A 5,295-nucleotide genomic window follows, 5' to 3' on the forward strand; every position below is an offset into this window, starting at 1 on the left:
GAAGCATAAGAACTGAGAAGTGGTCTGTGGTCACCACCTGCAGAATCACTCCTTTTTTGGGGGTGTCTTGCTAATTGCCTATAATTTCCACCTTTTGTCTATTCCATTTGCACAACAGCATGTGCAATTTATTGTCAATCAGTGTTGCTTCCTAAGTGGACAGTTTAATTTCACAGAAGTGTGATTGACTTGGAGTTACATTGTGTTGTTTAAGTGTTCCCTTTATTTTTTTGAGCAGTGTAAATCATCAGGATGTGGTAGTCTACTGGTTATGTTCAACACTTCTCCAATCGTTGTTGAGATCTGATATTCTGTGCAGCAAACAAATTATAATTCAATATTGACATTGATGATGTCATGGCCTATTTTGAAATGAGGTATGCCTAACTTGGTGATTGAGGGTATTAAACATTTTCAACGTTTTTGAGACAATGTGTGGGAAAAGGCAGGCGTTACAAGTTTTAAAATGTTTTGCTTCGCTGTGAAGTCTTGAGGTTTTCAGGGATGTATGATGTTAGAATTACAGAATTCAACCTAGCAATAGACTGGGTCATAACTTATGGAGGTCTAATTTATGAAGATAACTTATAGAGAGAACCTGCTCTTACCATGACTAACAGTTGTCCTAATCTTCTCCTCCTCTTCTTCCTCTTTAATGTTGACATTCAGCTCCAGTGTTTGACTGCAGTCCTCCAGCTTCACTGATGCCATCTCTGGATCCTGCAGTGCAAACTGGGCTCCACTGTCACAATCAGGACCCAGTGACTGTAGGTTTCTACTCAGTGTGGAAGGAGAGAGGCAGGCTGGGTTTGTCCTCACTGTTGATGTTACCGGCCTCAGACTTAATCTGAGTCGGCCTGTAGTAATAAAGACAAACAGACACAAAAGTTATTTTCTTGACAGTTCTGGCACTTTATTCTGTAAAAATATTTTCTCTCTTTTCTTGTTCAATTATCTAATTTCAGTAGATCAGGTAGCTAATCCTTGATAAAACATTCATTCACATTAGACACAACGTACACATTTTAAATTGCACAACATAAGAGCACTTAATCTATAGTAGATTTCCTAAATTCACATAAATGCATAAATGACTAAAATGCCATTTAGTACAAGGTTACAGTATGTTGTAGGCAGCACTATGTACTATTTTCCTGAATAACCTTTTCTTCACTGTATTATTTCACTCACAAAAACCAATTGTATTTCCCGTTCACACCATAGTAAGAATTATCAGGGTTCGTACAGTGGCAAGTCAAATTCAAGGATTTAAGTACTTTTTCAAGCACTAATATTTATTTACTTTAAGCCCCGTGTGAAAACCCTGAATTATAGATAAATATAGAAACAACTGAATGTGTCTGAATATTAGTACACATGTAAAGGACTGATAATCATTACATTCAGCTTCAAAACTGTAGAGCAACTGAAATGTTCTCTCTCTGATGAGGCACTACCTGCACTGAAGTCCGTTGATGCAGACCTCCTATGGTATCATGGCGGTCCGCAAACAAACGTTTAAGGTCCATGTCTGTCTAATTCTGACCTAAGAAAATAAACCAATAAATCCTTATTAACTTCTACCACACCCTCCCCTTCCCCAAAAACCCTCCCACACCCCCAATAAACTTTATCAATAGATCCATTTCTGTGTTTGCAAACATTGGGGTCTATATCATGCTGAGACAATCCACCCCCAGGTTATCCAGCTTATCAAAAACCATACCGACAGTAACATCTGTTACCCCCAACAACTCTGCTGCAGTTTACAAGATAACTTTCAACCTGGTATTTCTGCTTTACACAATCCAAGTTGTTGATAACCTTACCAATGAAAGCTATGAAGTATATTTTATTCAATATTAAAGTATCCTTTGTCACAGCGTATTTATGGGAGCAAGATTTCTGAACAGCCCTCGAAACCATGTCAGGACTAGTAGAAAGACCAGTTCTGACAGTAGGTCCTCTTACTACGGGAACAGCCATGGAAGCTCCATCAGTCTGACAGTAGGTCCTCTTACTACAAGACCAGCCATGGAAGCTCCATCAGTCTGACAGTAGGTCCTCTTACTACAGAACCAGCCATGGAAGCTCCATCCGTCTGACAGTAGGTCCTCTTACTACAAGACCAGCCATGGAAGCTCCATCAGTCTGACAGTAGGTCCTCTTACTACGGAACCAGCCATGGAAGCTCCATCAGTCTGACAGTAGGTCCTCTTACTACAAGACCAGCCATGGAAGCTCCATCAGTCTGACAGTAGGTCCTCTTACTACGGGACCAGCCATGGAAGCTCCATCAGTCTGACAGTAGGTCCTCTTACTACGGGACCAGCCATGGAAGCTCCATCAGTCTGACAGTAGGTCCTCTTACTACGGGACCAGCCATGGAAGCTCCATCAGTCTGACAGTAGGTCCTCTTACTACAGGACCAGCCACTTGGCACATATTTTCACTCAACAGCTACATGTCCCATTCTTTGGCATTTAAAAACACTGTGATGATTCTCCGTTGCTGCTCCAGTTTCAACTGTTCTGCCTGCGGCTATGGAAGCATGACCTGTTCACCAGACGTGCTGTTTTCAACTCTCTAGAGACAGCAGGAGCGGTAGAGATACTCTGAATGATCGGCTATGAAAAGCCAACTGACATTTACTCCTGAGGTGCTGACCTGTTGCACCCTCGACAACCACTGTGATTATTATTATTTGACACTGCTTGTCATCTATGAACATTTGAACATCTTGGCCATTTTCTGTTATAATCTCCAGCCAGAAGAGGTCTGGCCACCCCTCATAGCCTGGTTCCTCTCAAGGTTTCTTCCTAGGTTCTGGCCTTTTTAGAGAGGTTTCCCTAGCCACTGTGCTACTACACCTGCATTGCTTGCTGTTTGGGGTTTTAGGCTGGGTTTCTGTAAAGCACTTTGTGACATCAGCTGATGTAAGAAGGGCTTTATAAATACATTTGATTGGTTGATTGATGAGGCTGGGTCAAATTCTCTGACATGGAAGCTAAGGAATCCTATTCTGTACTTTTCCAGACAAAACCTTCTCAAACCTCAACAGCACTGATAAGCTTTCACTTCTTTAACCCTCTTTCCTACTGATCAACCTTTAGGCTTCAACCACTGTCTCCTTCACATGTTCTTTAACAATATCATCCATGGACATAGATATTGGGACCTCAGATTACTCATTTCAATTTAGCATTAGCTCCAGGGTCATGGCTTCTCAGCTTCGTCCTATTATGATTTTCCAATTGAAGAATCTTCCCTTGCTGAACCTGACCAGCACAAGATATTAACAATCTACCATTTTTTATTTCACCTTTATTTAACCAGGTCGGCTAGTTCAGAACAAGTTCTCATTTACACGGATGCGGCCCAGTTTAACTTCACCTCTCTTTTTATGGCCTTGGTTAATCAGATAGGGTGTAAATGAGGCCCTGTGGTCTCCTCAAACACCATCCCAACTTTCCACTGTGACACATTATTACTCTAGCTCCCTACCTTGGGCCTCTTTAGAGTTTCTATACTACATGCACCACTGCTTCCAGTATCATTATCTCTGTTCTTCCTATGTTTTTTCACTACTACATATACTCGTGTCGCCATTTCACCACGAGCAAACTCCTAGAGAGACGACCGAAACCGTTAAAGCCGCCATTTGACTTCCGAACCATCCTGATTTCGCGAGCTTACACTAACGAAACAGTGTATGTAAACTCGCGAGATCAGGATGGTTCGGACGAGGCTATTTACCAGCTCATAAACAACATGTTACACAAAACCAAGAACGTGTTAAAACGAACTCAAATAAGTGGAATCTTTATGAAATTACGTTGACGAAATTATGTACATACACTCAGGCGAACCCAAAGTCTACCTAAGTGACTTGTAAAATCGTTTTTAATCACGTTCTTCACTCACACTTGACCCCAAAATAACACACACAATTAAAACCTTTACCAAACGTGATAATACCTTGACGAATTTGTTACATATCATATATTCTTTTGACATTAGAAACTTTAAACGTGCTATTACATACCTACAATAATACAGTTGAAACGGACACAACCACTATCGACATAACAACACAGTTCTGTCGTTTTCTACCCGGAACTTCTTGTTCCCCTCTACGACAGTTCAACAGCGTCATCTTCTTCTCTGGTATACTGACATTTACACAAATATAACGTGTCTACCGCCACCTACTGTACGGTTAGTAAACTGTAGAAAGAAATACATGTCCATTGCGGAAGCAACGACATCAAAACAAAATACAAAAATAAAAACATCCCACTCCTTCAGTTACAGTTCTCTTCAAATCACATCCCTACACAGTCTCATGGGCCTCGTAGGGAGGAACATCTTCGGTCAGTATTCCCTGCAATCAGTGATGTAAAGTACTTAAGTACAAATATTTTAAGTACTACGTAAGTAGTTTTTGGGGGTATCTGTACTTTCCTTTTGATATTTTTGACAACTTCTACTCCACTACATTCCTAAAGAAAATAATGTACTTTCTACTCCATACATTTTCCCTGACACCCAAAAGCACTCGTTAGATTTTGAATGATTAGCAGGACAGGAAAATTGTTCAATTCGCGCATCCCTACTGCATCTGATCTGGCGGACTCACTAAACACAAATACTTTGTTCGTAAATTATGCGTGTTATCTTAAATTCAATCTGGAGTGCCAGAGTGTGCTTGGGCGTACGTAAATTCAGAGCGTTGTCAGATTGTCAGTTCGTATCGCTCTCGGAGCGTTCAGAGCCACACTGGACGCTCTGGCGGAGGAGTAGGGTTGATTCAAGCGTTCTGACCTCACAACGGCAGTCAAGCATCCAAGCTAACTGGTTAACATTGGCTAGCTTGCTAGCTACTTCCACTACAAATGAGAGAACTCTGACCATTTTACTTGCCTTAGCAGAGCTGGTTAGGCTGTGTTCATGTTATCCAAAGCATTGGTGACTTTAACTGTGCTACAGGCAACAATTTCATTACGCTTTTTTTGCCGAAGTTTACTGACACCGGCAGTAGTCAAGGGGTGTTGAGCGTTCGTTTGTCATCAATTATTCTTCCCTCTGGCAGCCTCAGACCAGTGCTCCGAAATCGGAGTATATAGCAAGAGCGAATTTAGAAACGCACCCTGAGTGTTGGAGTGTGCCCCTTACATTTAAACTACAATAAAATCGTGCTGTCTGGTTTACTTAATATAATGAATTTGAAATGATATGTACTTTTACTTTTGATACTTAAGTATATTTTAGCAATTACATTTACTTTTGATAATT

General features: G+C 40.9%; 1 long non-coding RNA gene across 1 annotated transcript; it reads right to left on the reverse strand.

Moving 5' to 3' along the window:
- Positions 1 to 808: 808 nt before the first annotated feature.
- LOC120042722 lies at positions 809 to 4,142 on the reverse strand. The gene is made up of 3 exons (XR_005476230.1): positions 4,046 to 4,142; positions 1,458 to 1,546; positions 809 to 857 (listed from the first exon to the last, which is right to left on the reverse strand). It is a non-coding gene; the product is annotated as an uncharacterized LOC120042722 (long non-coding RNA).
- Between the last annotated feature and the right edge of the window lie 1,153 nt (positions 4,143 to 5,295).

This window comes from Salvelinus namaycush, unplaced genomic scaffold (assembly GCF_016432855.1).
Source record: "Salvelinus namaycush isolate Seneca unplaced genomic scaffold, SaNama_1.0 Scaffold756, whole genome shotgun sequence".
NCBI lineage: Eukaryota > Metazoa > Chordata > Actinopteri > Salmoniformes > Salmonidae > Salvelinus > Salvelinus namaycush.